Source organism: Macrotis lagotis, chromosome 3, assembly GCF_037893015.1.
Source record: "Macrotis lagotis isolate mMagLag1 chromosome 3, bilby.v1.9.chrom.fasta, whole genome shotgun sequence".
Taxonomy (NCBI): domain Eukaryota; kingdom Metazoa; phylum Chordata; class Mammalia; order Peramelemorphia; family Peramelidae; genus Macrotis; species Macrotis lagotis.
This window is the reverse complement of record NC_133660.1, coordinates 138,868,043-138,884,459: the sequence shown is the minus strand read 5'-3', so window position 1 is coordinate 138,884,459 and position 16,417 is coordinate 138,868,043.

Below are 16,417 nucleotides of genomic sequence, written 5' to 3'. Positions count from 1 at the left end.
GGAGGGGAATTGCATGGATTATAACAAACTAAAAATAGATCTATAGTCTGAATAACTATCTGCTGAGAAAGTAGTAAGGGAATATTATAGAGCCACCAGTTGGGCTACATGCAAGCTTGGATCCTTTAAACTTTGAGATTCCATGAATCAGTGAACATCCTATATCTTTCTTTTCCTCTCACTTGAACCCCTAGTACTAGCTAATAAGTAGCCAAGTGCACTGAATATAATCAATTCACTTCAACACCAATTTTTTTGCATTCTCATGATGTCAAAATATTCATGTTTTATTAAAATTTTACCTTCCCTCCCTTCAGTTTTCTTTGAATTAAGTATTATGCTAAGATAGAAAAAAAATCCTCAATAAACAAATAAATAAAAACAATTCAAAAGAAAAAAGAGTTAATAAATATAGATTTCACCCATATGTAGCACTATCATAAAAGATCAAAGAACATAATATCATGGGGGGGGGATTCATCTTATGGAAGAATACAATCCGGAGCATTTATAACTTATATCAAAATGATTTACTGTCCTTATATTCTGTACAAATATTATGGGTCTTCAGAAATATACAGAGCGACGCATTGGTTTCACTCCACATTTATTTCAAGTTCTTTTTTACTTATCACCTTAGCAACTTAAACAGATTAAAAAATATGTCCCCATAAGACTATGAGAAGCAAGATTCTTAAGCAAAGGCTCTTAGTCAATGTGACAAAACTAGCAAGGTCAAGTCACCATCTGTATATCTTTGAAGCTATATAAACATTAAGTGGATTGGCAGTTTTAAAAATAAATTGTGATTTATTTTTGTCTCTGAAATATCCTACCTGAATGCAGCTGCATTTGAATAGAGGCAAAGATGCTGTCCTCTACTCAAACTTTTCCAGCCATCTCTATTAAAAAGTCCATAAAATAAAGTATTGAAATGAAGATTGCATTGATTTCCTGCAAGTTATTGCAAGGTAAGAGGAAACTGTTATCTTCAAGTCAATCAATGTAATCTACATTAAAGTACATTGTCTCTTACAATGCCAGGAAACATTCAGTGAGCTCCATTATCCAAGGGTCGGCTGTGACCACCTAATTTTGTCAGGACTCAGATTTATGGTTCTATGTCCCCACCACCTTACAGTCAGCAAGATTGGTCAACCTTCACAAAATCTAATTTTAGTTTTTTCTGTGGTTTCCTCACAGGGTTCATTAGTTTCCAACTTCTGGTTAACGATAGATGGATAGGTCCTGTTCTTTTTTTGACAGAGGAATAGAGAGCCTTGGTCTTTTAAAATATTGAAAATATTCATTCTAGTTTATAATTCCATATGCTATATACCTATTTATTCACTCATTATTTCTACTTTTTGATTCAATATTTAAGAAATATTAAATTAAAAACATTGTTTTGAAATATAAGAAATATTTCGATAAAATAAAAATCCCTTGACTTTTCTTCCATATTTTAAATGGTAATTTACTGGAATTATTCTGGTTATTTTTTATTGCCTCCTTCCATAGTAGCAGGATAGGAACTGGACCTGTGATTTCTTTGGTTTAAGGAACTCTGAAGTGAAGAAACTCTTTGTATTAATACAGGTTGGGAAGTTCTTTATAAGTTTATCATTTTCTAGGGTTATGTATTGATCAATATTGAAATTTCATTCTAATAATTTTCATCTGTGGTAAAAACTTATTGATATATTGATATATTCCTTAGAAATAATATATTATACAATTAAAGTCATGAATAAAAAAAGTCCTTGTTAAGTCAGGTACAGTATTATATATATTTATGTGTTAACTTATGCAAGTTTATTAAATATTCTCAAACATTTACAACAAGATTATTTGTAATAATAAAATACAGGAAAAAGTGAAATATGGATGGAGTATTTCCATCCTTCTACAAACTTTGTATTAGAGGAAAATTGAAAAATTGCAGGGAACAAGTTTGGGCAATGATTATAAGAGATTCAGTCATGGACATGTTTCATTTTCAGTGAGAAAAGGACATCCAAATAGAGATATTTAGCAGTCCTTTTATACATGGGTCTAGAAATCTGAGGATATAGTATGAATATGGTATGGAGAGTAAACTAATTAGAGGTTATAGTCAAAATTACAAGAAGAGATTGGATTCCAAAAGAGATAGTTTAAGGAAAGAAGAGAGAAAGGTATATGACAGAATCTTGGGGACTATTCAAGAGCTAGGGAGAGCTTGAGAAATGAGCAAAGAGCAAGAGAATGAGCAACTGGAGAAGAATGAGGGAACCCAGTGTCAGGGACTGATACATGGGATCAAATGACAAAGAGAGATCATAGAATATAAGACTAGGTATGTGAGGGAAAGATCCTTGGGTTTTGTGAAAGTATGTGATTATGAACAAAGAAGGAAGCAGTAGTAAATTGGTTAGAACAGAATACATATGGTGAGTGCCTAAAGAATGAATGAGATATAAGAAAATCAATACAAGGAGCACAAATTATATTTTCTAGGAATGAGACAAGGAAGAAGAGAGAAACAGAACAATAGATTAAGAGAGTGACAAGATCAATGGAAAGCTTACTTGTTTGTTTTTGAAAGGGAATACTTCCTAGCCTCACATATGGCTAAAGGAAAAGTTGAGTATGCAAAATGTCTTTCAGTTCATCATCCTTCTAGGATTTTCATCACTAATGACTATTTGAAAGAGAAATAGGTCAGAGACATAAGAAAGTAGTACTTATTTCTATAGTGCACTAAAATTTTAAAAGTACTTTATTAAGAATATGTGAAGTAACAGATGCAAATATTAGAATCCAGATTTCAAAGATGCAATTCCATAGAGCTTAAGTGATTTGCCCATCGTTACAAAGCTAGTAAGCATCTAAGCCAGGACTTATAATGAAGAGTAGGATTTTGAATAGAATGAGACTTTAGTACAAATCATCTTGTCAAAGTCACTCATTTTACAGATGAGTAAACTAAAATCTCCAAAACTGAAGCAATGTGTCCATTATTACACATATAGATAAGTGATAGAATCAGGAATTGAATCCATCTTCTCAATTATTCCAGAATTCATCACATTTCAAACTGTTTTTTCCCCTCTAGTAATCTAAATAGGTTAATGAGCAGTAGCTCTATATCCTTTCTATATTCAGGATAATGTCACCTGTTATCTCTGCATAATATCCTTTTATAGCACAGATTCTTAAGTAAATATTATTGTGCTGTAGTTTATTATCAATCCCCTTATTTAAGAATTATAAGATTAAGTTCTTTCAAATAATATTTTATTTTTTCCAATTATATGTCAAGGTAATTTTTACTAGACATTTTATACAACACTTTCAATTCTAAATTTTTCTCCCTACCCTCTTCTCTTGCTAAATTCAGGCAGAACATATTTCCATATTAATCATAGGTGTGAAAGAAGAAACATAACAAAAGGAGAGGGAAAACATGAAAAAATAGAGTGAAAATAGCATACTTCTATCTGCAATCAGAATTCATCAATTCTTTCTCTAGATGTGGAAAGTGTTTTTCATCATGTATCTTTTGCAAATTTCTTGTATCATTGCATTGCTGAAAACTACTAGGTGGTTCATTGTTGATCCTCATACAATTTTGTTATTACTATATAGAATGTTCTGGTTCTTTGCATTTCACTTTGCATTAGTTCATCTAAATATCTTCAGGTTTTTCTCCAATCTTATTGGATAATAGTAATCAATAACATTCAAATACCACAACTTCTTCAATCATTCCCCATTTATTGGGAAATCCCTTCAATTTCCTTTTTTATTTTTTAACATGATGCAAAAACTGCTATAAATATCTTTGCATATTCATATTATTCCTCCCCCCTTTTTTGTTTTTTGCAAGGCAGTGGGTTTAAGTGATTTGCCCAAGGTCATGCAGTTAGGTAATTGCTAAGTGTCTGAGGCTAGATTTGAACTCAGGTCCTCCTAACTCCAGGGCTGGTACTCTACCCATTGCACCACCTAGCTGCCCTTCTTTCCCCTTTTTTAATGAACACTTTGGATTATAAACCTAGTAATACTATTCCAGGATCAAAGCTGTATAGAATGAAATCCAGAATGATTCTTCCACAATACATTAGTGGCCCAATTTATCTACATCCTTTCCAATATTTATCAGTTACCTTTTGTATCCTATTAGTCATTATAATAGGTATGAAGTATCACTCATAAGTTTTTAAATTGTATTTCACTAATGAAAAGTGCATTTCTTTTTTAAATAATATTTTTAGGGAAAATGGGGCTGTGACTTGCCCAAGGTTACACAGCTAGTGAATATCAAGTATCTCATATTTGAACTCAGGTCTTCCTGAATCTAGGACTGTTACTCTATCCACTGCATCTACCTAGCTAGTCCTGATAATATTTTTAAAATTATATGTAAAGACAATTTTTAGCTTTCATTTTTCCCAAGCAATAGTACCTTTTAAAAATATTTTATTCAATTGTTTTTCCAACTACATACCATGATAGTTTTTACTAATCATTCTTTTTTGCAAGGTATTGTGTTTTACAATTTTTCTTCCTCCTTTCCTTCTCTCCCCCACACCCCCCCAAGGGAAAGAAATCTGATAAGACTCTACATTTATAAACATGCTAAACAAAGATCCATATTGATCTTGCTGTGAGAAAAGAATCAGATTCAAATGGAAGAAATAAAACATTAGAAAGAAAAAAGGGACATAGTACAAAAGACAATATTTAAAAATTTTAGATAATAAGCTTTGTTCTTCATTTGAACTCTAGCTATGTTTCTGAATATGGATGGTATTTTCTATCACAAGTTTTTTAAAATTGTCTTTGGTTATTGTACTGCTGAAATGAAAAAATGCTTTATGGTTGATCATCACCCCATGTTGTTGGTGATGTGTATAATGTTCTTCTCATTCTATTCATTTTATTCAATGTCATTTCTCTCCAAACTTTTCTGAAATCCTGTCCCTCATGATTTCTTATAGAACAATAGTGTTCCATAACATACATCAGGGCTGTACAAAATACAGAGGGCCACATGTGGCCCACAGTGTGATTTTATGTAGCCTACCCTGTGGATTTTCATGAATGGAAAAAAATAAAATAATAATTTGCATGGAAGGCATATTGGATTTTTTAATTCCCATCATTAAAGAATAATCTCATTGATGTTAATTTTCTTTGGCGGGATGAGATTCCTCTGTATGATACAGACTAGTCAGTATGAACCTACCTTTATAATGTTGTATTTTTGCTTTGCTGTTTGCATTTCTTTTCATACTTCATGCCTTTACCTGTCATATTAATGCCATATGTCCCACCACTTTCTACGAAGTTATGTGACAACCTATATCTAAGAACCTTGGCCCTGAAGCCCTCACATAGCACTCCATATGCTGAATGCAGACTGCATTTTTTATTATTGGTGTGATACTTGAATAATTACTTAGTTTTAATGTAACTCTAAGAATACCTAAGATTGGACAACCCTGACATACACATACCACAATTCCTTCAGACATTCCCCAAATGATAGACATCCTCTCAATTTCTAGTTCTTTGCCACTACAAAGAGTGTTATAAATATTTTTGTTCCTGTTGGATTTTTACTCTTTTTCTTTATCTCTTCAGGATACAGACCCAGTAGTGGAAATGCTGGATCAAAGGCTATGCACATTGTTATTGTCCATAGGGTTTAATTTCAATTTGCTGTCCAGGAAGAGCGGATCATTTCACAACACTCCTAACAATGCATTAGTGTCCTAGTTTTCCTACATCCCCTACACCATTGATCATTTTATTTCTAGTCATATTGGCCATCTGTGAAATGTGAGGTGGCAACTTGGAGATGTTTTCATTTGTTTTTTTCTAATCAATATTGATTTAGAGCAATTTTTCATATGTTTATAGATACTTTTGATTTCTTCATCTGAGAATTACCTTTTCACATCCTTTGATCATTTATCAATTCAGGGATAATTTGGCTTTTTTTCCCCCCTATAAATTTGTCTCATTTCTTTACTTTAGAAAAAAGTTCTTGAAATATTAGCTGTAAAAAAATTGTTTCCCAACTTATTTCATTCCTTTCAATCTTGGTTGCAATATTTTTGTTTGTGATTTTTTAATTTAATGTAATCAAAATTATCCTTTTTGTTCCTTTAAACTGCTCCTCTTTCCATAGATCTGAGAAGTAAACTATTCCTTGATTTCCACATTGGCTTATATTACCTTTTATGTCTAAATACTGTATCCTCTTCAAACTTATCTTATTACAGCATGTGAAATGCTACTCTATGTGTATTTTCTGCCACCTTTCTCAACAATTTTTATTAAAGAGTGAGTCTTTATCACAGAAGCTGGAATCTTTGGGTTTATTAAATAGCAGACTGAGCAAGAGTATCATTTTTCCAGTTACATATAGAAATAGTTTTCTTTGTTTTTTAATTTATTTTCATCCATATGTACATGCATATTTTTAAGTTACAAAGTTTCTTTCCACCTTCCCTTCCCACTCCCCCCCTCCCCTCAGAGGTGAACAGTCAGGCTACCATTGTACATACATAGTTTGATAAATATCTTTATAGATTAGTTATTTTAGGTATGAGCAATTAGGATTAAGGGAAAGATTCATAAAACATAAGCATTTTAAAATGTTCATCAGATTCTGAAGGGTTGTTTTGTGTGTGTATGTGTGTTTTGTTTTGTTTTTCTCTCCCTGGAAAGGTATAACATACTACATAGCCAGTCTATTTCAGTTGTCGTAGCTCTCAGAACTGCAGAGAGGAGCTGCTTTCATCCAAGTTATTCATTTCACAATATTGTTGGTGATGTGTCCATTGTTCTCTTAGCTCTATTACCTTCACTCAGGATGAGATCCCTTAAGTCACTCCCTGCTTCTCTAGATTCAGACCACTTATGGTTTCTTATGGAAAATAGTATTCTATAGTATTCATGTACCATAACTTGTTTAGCCCTTCCCCAATTCATGAACATCCCTTCAATTTCCAATTCTTTGCCACTACTAAAACAGCTGCTATGAATGTTTTGGAACATGTAGGACTTGTCCCTTTTATAGTAGTTTCTTTTGGATATAGACCTGGAATTGGAATTCCTGGGTCAAAGGGTATGAAAATTTTATTATTCTTTGGACATAGTTACATATTGTTCTCCCAAAAGGTTGGATCCATTCACAACTCCACCAGTGTCTCAATGCTCCTATAATCACTCCAATATTGATCATTTTCCCTTCTTCTCATCTTGACCAGTCTGATAAGTGTGAGATAATACCTCATTGTTGTTTTAATTTGTATTTCTCTAATCAATAATGATTTGGAAATTTTTTCACATGATTATAGATATAGCTTTAATTTCTTCATTTGAAAACTGTCTGTTCATATCCTATGACTATTTATCAAGTGGTGAATGACTTGTAATTTTATAAATTTGTTGTAATTCTGTATATATTTTAGAAATGAGACCATTATCAGAACTCCTAGTTGTGAGGATTGCTCCCCAGTTTTCTGTTTTCCTTCTAATTTTGGCATTTTATTAGTGAAAAACATTTTTAAATTAATATTTTCAAAATCATTCATTTTGCAGTTTATAATGTGTTCTAATTCTTGTTTGATCATAAATTTACCCCCTTTCTGTAGATCTGATAGAGTATTTCTTGCTCTATTAATTTATCTGTAGTGTGGCTTTTTATGTCTCAATCCTGTACCCATTTTGACCTTAATTTGGTATAGTGTGCATGACATGGATCTAAGCCTAGTTTTTGTCATACTATTTTCTATTTTTCCAACCAAATTTTGTCAAATAGTGAGTTCTTATAACAGAAGCTGATGTCTTTGCATTTGTCAAATAATAGATTGCTTATATCATTTTCTTTAACTTCCTTTGAAGTTATCCTAATCAACTGATCCATTATTCTGTTTCTTAACAAGTACTAGGAAGTTTTGATATCTGCCAGTTTATAGTACATTTTTAGATCTGATAGAGCTAAGCTACCTTTCTTTATTTTTTTATCAGTTCCCTTACTATTATTGCCCTTCTGTTGCTCCAGATGAATTTTGTTACTATTTTTTTCTAGCTTGGTAAATTAGTTATTTGGTAGTTTGATTGGTATGGCATGATTTAAGTAATTTAATATGGGTAGAATTGTCATTTTCATTATATTAGTTTGACCTAACCATGAGCATTTGGCATTTTCCCAATTACTTTATATGAGTAAGAACTGCTTTATAATTGTGTTCAGACAGTTTCTGACTGTCTTGGGAGGTAGATTCATAACTATTTAATGTTATCTATATTATTTAAAATGTAATTTATCGGGAGGGGGCAGAGCCAAGATGGCGACAGGAGAAGAGCCTCTCCAAGGTGTTCCTTCCAAAACATTTAAAAAATCTTAAAATTATGAATCTAACTAAATTTTTGAGAGACACAACTCACAGAAGTATCCACTGAGGCAATTCTACAAGATAAACTGGAAAATTGTGGAAAAACTTCATTCCATGGGGTTAGAGTGGTGACCTGCCAGAGTGAAAAAACGTCAGCCTCCTGGAAACAACCCTAGGGTGCCTGGGAGCCATGGTTCCCACAAGCAGAAGTAGTAACCTCACCTGCACCCCTGGGATCACTGGGAACAACTTGGAGAACCCAGCCCCTCAGGGCTGTTGCTGTACTGAGGGCAGGGAATGGCTACAGTGGCAGCTCAGATCCAGGAAAAGAACATGGAGCTAGCAAGCAGGAGTTTCCAGGCAGCTGAGCCCTGAGTGCTCAGTCCACCAAAGATAGAGGAGTAGAGAGAGATTTTCAGAGCTCTGTCCTCTGTCCCTGGAACAGGACTCTGGGGCTCTGACCACATTAAGATCCTGATTGAAATCTAGGCCACCCCATAGATCAACCCCTCCCCCCAGCCCTGCCACAGTGGGGGGGGGGGGGCACTTGTGTTCATTTACAGACCAGGAGAGCAGCCAGAGCTTCATACACTGAGGTCCTTGTGTTTGGGGGGGGGTGTATAAGTAATACTGAAAATCTTAAAAAACACCCCCAAACCAGGCACAGGCTAGGGAAATGAGTAAACAGAGAAAAAAAGAAAGAAGAAAACCATTGAGAAATACTTTGTGTATGATCCCAAGAAGGATCAAAATACTCAGTCTAAAGATAAAGTACAAGCTCCTGCATCTAAAGACTCCAAGAAAAATGAAAGTTGGGGTCAGTCTATGATAGAGTTCAAAAAAGATTTTGAAAGTCAAGTAAGGGAGATAGAAGAAAAATTAGGAAAAGAAATGAGAGAGATGCAGGAAAAACATGAATATGAAGTCAGCAGCTAAGTCAAGGAGATCCCCCAAAATGCTGAAGAATATAACATATTAAAAATTAGCTTAGGTCGAATGGATAAAACAATTCAAAAAGTTACTGAGGAGAAGAATGCTTTAAAATGCAGAATTGACCAGATGGAAAAGGAGATAAGAAAATTCTCTGATAAAAAAATTCAGATGTAGAATGGAGCTAAGGAAGTTGATGACTTTGCAAGAAATCAAGATACAATAGTTCAACACCAAAAGAATGAAAACCTTAGAAGAAAATGTGAAATATAGCAATGAAATAAAAACAACTGATCTGGAAAACAGATTTTAGGAAAGAAAATTTTAAAATTATTGAGATTTTGAAAGTCATGATCAGGAAAAGAACCTTGAAGTCATTTTTAAAGAATTCCTATAGGAAAATTGCCCTGATATCCTAGAAGCAGAGGGCAAAATAGAAATTGAGTGAATCTGCCGATCTCTCCTGGAAAGAGATGCAAAAAAAAAAAAAAACCCAATCCCAAGGAATAATATAGCCAAGTTCCAGAACTCCCAAGCCAAAGAGAAAATATTACAAGCAGCCAGAAGGAGACAATTCAAAGATCGTGGAGTTGCATTCAGGATCACACAGGACTTAGCAGCAACCACATTAAGGGCTCATAGGGCTTGGAATATAATATTCTGGAAGGCAAAAGAGCTTGGAATGCAACCGAGAATCAACTACCCAGCAAAACTGAATGTCCTCTTCCAGGGGAAAAAATGGACTTTCAATGAACCATATGAATTTCAAATGTTTCTTTTGAAATGTCCAGAGCTGAACAGAAAGTTTGACCTTCAAATCCAGAACTCAGGTGAAGCATAGAGAGCAGAGGAGAAGGGTAAAATATGAGGGACTTAATGATGATGAGCAGCATGTATTCCTGCATAGAAAAATGAAAAAGATAATACTCATATGAAACTTCTCATTTAATAGAGCAGGCAGAAGTAACTTTTAAAGATGAAGTACAGGAGAGAACTGAATTTGAATATATAATTTATATATTGTAAAAATGGAGTCAATGGATAAAAGGGAAGTGTACTAGGAGTAAGAGAAAGGAGAGGTAGAATAGGCTAAGGTATTTTGTATAAAAGATATATATGATATATAATATTATATATATATATATTCAATGAGCTTTTGCAATGATATGGAAAGGGGGAAGGGGAAGGAAAATGAGGGAAGCTTAAATCTCATCAGAAATGACTCAGGAAACAGCATACATACTCAATGGGGTAGGGACATGTAGAATAAAAAGGAGAGAAAGGGGAAAGGAGGAATGGTGGGGAATGTGGGTAATCGAAGAGATGGTAGATCATAGGAGAGAATAGTCAGATATACAGATTTTCTTTTTTATTTCCTGCAAGGGGCTGGGATTGGGTGACCTGTCCAGGACCATGGGGCCAGGTGGTTGCTGGGTCTAAGTGGTGGTATGTGGGCTCAGGGACTCTTGGCTCTAGGGCCAGTGATCAGTCCACTGAGCCACTCAGCTACCTCACAGCACATTTTAGAAGAGGGACAGAATGAAAGAAGAGAGAAAATATAATATAAAGTAGTGGGGAGGAATGGATGCAGGTAATCACAATCAGCAACAACAACAGTGCAAAAATATGGAAGTAATTTCTGTGATGGACTTATGATAAAGAATGTGATCCACCTGAGAGAGCTGATGGTATCAGAACACAGACTGAAACACATTTCTTTTCTCTTTCTTTTACTTTATATCTCATGAGGTTCTATATTTTTTGTGGGAAGGGGGTATTATGTTTAATTTTAAACAAGAATCTTCTAGTAATGTATTAAAAAATCACTTGAACAAAAATATTTATAGCAACTCTGTTTGTGGTGGCAAAGAATTAGAAGTTAAGTAGATGTCCTTCAACTAGGGAATGGCCTAACGACATGTGTTTTATGTATGTGATGGAACACTTTGATCTTTTGAAGACCAGGAGAGATGGGAGTTCAGGGAAGCCTGGAGAGATTTTCATGGACTGATGTTGAGCAAGATGAGCAGAACCAGGGGAACACTGTGCACCTTAGCAGCAACATGGGGATGGTGATGAACCTTCATGGACTTGCTCATTCCATTACTGCAACAATCAGGCACAATTCTCATTTTTTTCTCCTTGAGGGTATGATTTCTCTCTCATCACATTCAACTTGGATCAAAGTATACCATGGAAACAATGTGGGGACTAATGGACTGCCTCCTGTAGGGGGTTGGGGGAGGGAAGCAAAATTAGGGGAAGAATTCCAAAAGATTAAAAATTAAAAAAAAATAAAATAGATTTTCTCTATCTCTTGCTCTTGGACTTTGTTGTTCATATATAGAAATGCTGATGATTTATGTGGGTTTGTTTTATATACTGCTACTTTTCTGCATTTGTTAATTATTTCAAGGTGTTTTTTTAGATTATTTTCTTGGGTTCTCTTGGTATAACATCTTAATATCTGTAAAGAGTGAAAGTTTTGCTTCCTCATTGCCAGTTCTGATTCCTTTAATTTCTTTTTTCTTCTCTTATTGTTACTGCTAGCATTTCTAATACTATAGTGAATAGTAATGGTGACATGGGCATTCTTGTTTAACCCCTGATTTTATTGGAAATGCTTCAAGTTTATTCCCATTACATATAATAGTTGTTGATGGTTTTAGATAAATACTATTTATTACTTTCAGAAAAAAATTCCATTTATTCCTAACCTTTCTAGTGTTTTTAATAGGCATGGATGGTTGTATTTTATCAGAGTCTTTTTCAGCATCTATTGAGATAATCTTATGTTTTCCTAATGTTAAACCAGCCCTGTCAACCTGATATAAATCCTACCTGATCATAGTGTATTATCCTAATAATAACACTGTAGTCTCATTTCTAAAATTTTATTTAAGATTTTTGCATTAATATTCATAAAGAAGATTGGTCTATAATTTTATTTGCTTTGGTTCTTCCTGGTTTAGGTATCAGCACCATGTTGATATCATAAAACGAGTTTGACAGAACTCCTCCTATTTTTTAAATAGCTAATGTAGAATAGGAATCAATTGTTCCTTCACTATTTGGTAGAATTCACTTGTAAATCCATCTGGACCTGGAGAATTTTTCTTAGGTTGTTTATTGATGGTGACTTCAATTTCTTTTTCTGAAATTGGGTTATTTAAACCATTTATTTCCTCTTCTGTTAACCTTGGCAGTTTGTATTTTTGTGAATATTCATTCATTTCACTCAGGTTATCCCATTTATTTGCATACAGTTCAGCAAAGTAACTCTGAAATATCTCTTTAACTTCCTCCTCATTGGTTAGATATAGTTTTCAACATTAATTTATATAAGATTATGGGTTCCAAATATTTCCTCCTCCCTCCCTTCCTATCCCCATGCAGAAGACAACAAGTAATCTGATAAAAATTATATTTGCACAATAATGTTAAACATATTTCCATATTAGACATGTTGTGAAAAAAAGAATCAGAACAAAAGGAAAAAGGCCACAAAAATAACAAATTGAAAGCAATATGCTTTGGTCTGAATTCAGACTCTATAGTTCTTTCTCTGTATATGGCTGACATTTTTCATCAGAAATTCTTTGGAATTATCTGCCAATTGTGTTGCTGAGAAGTCTATCATAGTGGATCATTATACAATATTGCTGTTAAAGTATACAGTGTTCTCATGTTTCAACTCACTTCTTTCAACATCAGTACGTGTCTTTCCAAGTGTTTTCTAAAGCCTTCCAGCTCAAGATTATTTTTAAAAATATTATTTAGCATTTTCTTAAAATAACAAGCAAAAACGATTTTTAATGTTCATTTTTAAAATTTTAAGTTCCAACCTCCCCCCAGCCCCTTCATCACATCCACCATGCCCCCATTGCAAAAGCAAGCAAATTGATATGGATTAGAAAAGTTTAGTCATGCAAAGCATTTACATAATAGTCATATTAAGAAAGAAACAAAACAAACCAAAAAAGAAACCTTAAGAAAAACAAAGTAAAAAAATGCTTCCTACAATCTATATTCCAATATCATCAACTCTTTCTTTGGAAATGGAAAGATTTACTCATTAAAAGTCCTTCAGAGTAGTCTTAGGTCATGGTTTCCTTGAGGAAAGTTAAGACATTCATGACTGATCATCCTACAATGTTACCATTTCTTTATACACAATGCATTTCACTTTCCATCAGCTCACTTTCTAGGTTTTTTGAGAGTTCCCTGCTTATCATTCCTTTGAGCAGAATAGCATTTCATTATAATCACAATATGTTTAGCTATGCCTCAACTTCTGGGCATTCCCTCAGATTTTCAATTCCTTGCCACCAGAAAAGAAATGTTATTAATATCCTTGTATTTATAGATTTTTTTTGCCCCTTTTCCCCCTCATCTCTTGTAATACAAGTCTAGTTTTCACATTGGTATGTCAAAAGATATGGTTGGTTTTATAGCCCTTTGGGCATAGTTCCAAATTAATACAGAATTGTTGACATCAAGACATCACTAGCATTACATTAATGCAAATTTTCCCCTACATCCCCTCTAACATTTGCCCATTTTCTTTTCTTTCCTATTAATCAATCTAATACATATAATATAGTACCTCAGAACTGTTCTAATTTGCATTTCTCTAATCCACATTGGGTTAGAACCTTATTTTAATATCAGTACAGGTAGCACAGATAACCTCATTTGATATTTTATCTTATGTGTTTTGATAGTTTGATAGTTTATCAACAGGGGAATGACTCTGATATTTATAAATCTGAGTCAGTTCTCTATTTGAATGAAAAATGATTCCTTTGTCAAAGGAACTTGTTTCAATTTTTTTTGGATACTTACAATTTCTAACTGTATTTCCCTCCACCTTATTCCCCATTCTCTCTCCTTTCACCCTGCCACTTCTTGAAAGTGTTTGCTTTGACCAGCCCCTCCTTCAATCTGTCCCTTTCCTCTAATCCCCTTCCCCTCCTACTTTTCTTCAGAGAAAGAACTTTGGAGTCTGAATGCAGTTTAGATATGTATGTATGATAAGATAAAGTTCTATATGCAACTGAGTGTGTATGTTATTCCCTCTCTGAAACAATTCTGATGAGATTAAGGTTTGCTTACTCTTCCTCACTTCCCCCTTCTTTTACTCGGCTTTTATGGAGTAAAAAATTTTATGATCTTCAGTCTATTTTATGTGAGATAATTTACCTCATTCTATCTCCCCTTTTCCCTTTCTTCCAGGAAATTATTCTCATTCTTTAATTTTTATTTTTGAGATCTATCATTCATTCATATTCAACTAACATCTGAAATTTTTTTTTTATTTTATGGTGTTTGCAGGATAAAGGTATTAAGTGACTTGCCCAAGGCCACACAACTAGGTAACTATTAAGTGTCTGAGGCTGGATTTGAACTCAGGTACTCCTGACCTTGAGACCAGTGCTCTGTCTACTATACCACCTAGCTGCCTTGTATATGAAACTTCTGTCTGATATATGAGAAAATTCATGAGTTATCAGTATCAGCTTCCCTTTAGGAAAATAAACAAGTCAACATCAAAAACTTTATGATTTTTCTTTCTTTATCTATTTACAATTCACTTGGAACTTGTATTTGAAGATGAAATTTCCTGTTCAGTTCTGGCCTTTTCATCAGGAATGCTTGAATGTCTCCTATTTCATTGAATATTTATCTCTGGAAGAATATGCTGGATTTTGTTGGGTAGCTGATTCTTTGTTGTAATCCAAGGATTTTTTTGTCTTCCAGGATATCATTTTCTAAGTTCTATGATGTTTTAAATTAAAAGTGACTAAATCTTGTGTTTTCCTTACTGTAGTTCCATGATACTAGATTCTTTTTTCTGGCTACTAGAAATATTTTTTTCTGTGACCTGGGAGCTCTGAAATTTGGTTATCATATTTCTGGGAGTTTTCATTTTGGGATCTCTTTCAGAGAGGTGATTGGTGAATTCTTTCAATTTCAATTTTACCATGTAGTTCTATAATAGCAGAGCAGTTTCCCTTGGTAATTTCTAAAGGTGATGTCTAGGTTATTCTTTTAAATAATGTCTTTCATGTAGTATAATAATTTTAAAATTATCTCTTCTGTATCTGTTTTCTAGGTCAACCATTTATCCAATGAGATATTTTAATTATGTTCTTTTTTTCCTTTTGTTTTTGTTTTATTGTTTTTTGGTTTTTCATAAAATCATTAACTTCCATTTGCTAAGTTATAATTTTTAAAGAATTATTTACTACAGTGACCTTTTATATCTCCTTTTCCAGTTGACTCTACTTAAGAATATTTTTCTTCTGAAATTTGTGCCTCATTTGATCAATTCTGCTTTTTTAAGGCATTCTAATTCTCATTGTTTTTTTGGTTCTCTTTTACCATTTGGACACGTCTGGTTTTATTTTCTTCAATCCTTTTTATGATTACTTTACTAAGTTACTGATTCATTTTTTCATGATTTTTTGCATGTTTCTTATTTCACTTCATAGTTTTCCTCTAACTTTATTTTCACAATTCTTTTCCAGTTCCTCCATGACCTGGTACAAATTCATAATTTTCATGGAGGTTTTGGATGTAGGTTCTTTGACTTTTTTTTTATTTTTTTCTAACTGTAAATTTTGAACCTTATGGTCATCAACATTCCATGCTCAGAGTTTGTTTGTCTGTTTTGGTTTACTTTTTTATGGTTTTGTTTGGTTGTTTTTTGCTGTATGTTTGTTCATTTACCTAGCCTATGACTAAATTTTAATTCTTAAAGCTGAGAAATACTAAGTTATTCATGACTAATCATTACACAATGTTGCTGCTACAGTGGACAACATTTTCCTGGTTCTGTTCATTTCACTTTGTATTATCTCAAATAAATTATTCCAGGTTTTTCTTAAATCTAGCTGCCCATCATTTCTTATAGTACTCACCAATCTGATATAGGTCATACATATACAGTCATGTTAAACATCTTCCCTTATTATTCCATCATATTGTGAAAGAAGAATCAGAATAAAGAGGGAGTCAAATAATCATGAGAATATTTAAAAACCCCCAACAATTTAAAAAATGAAAATAATATTTTCTAAACTGCATTC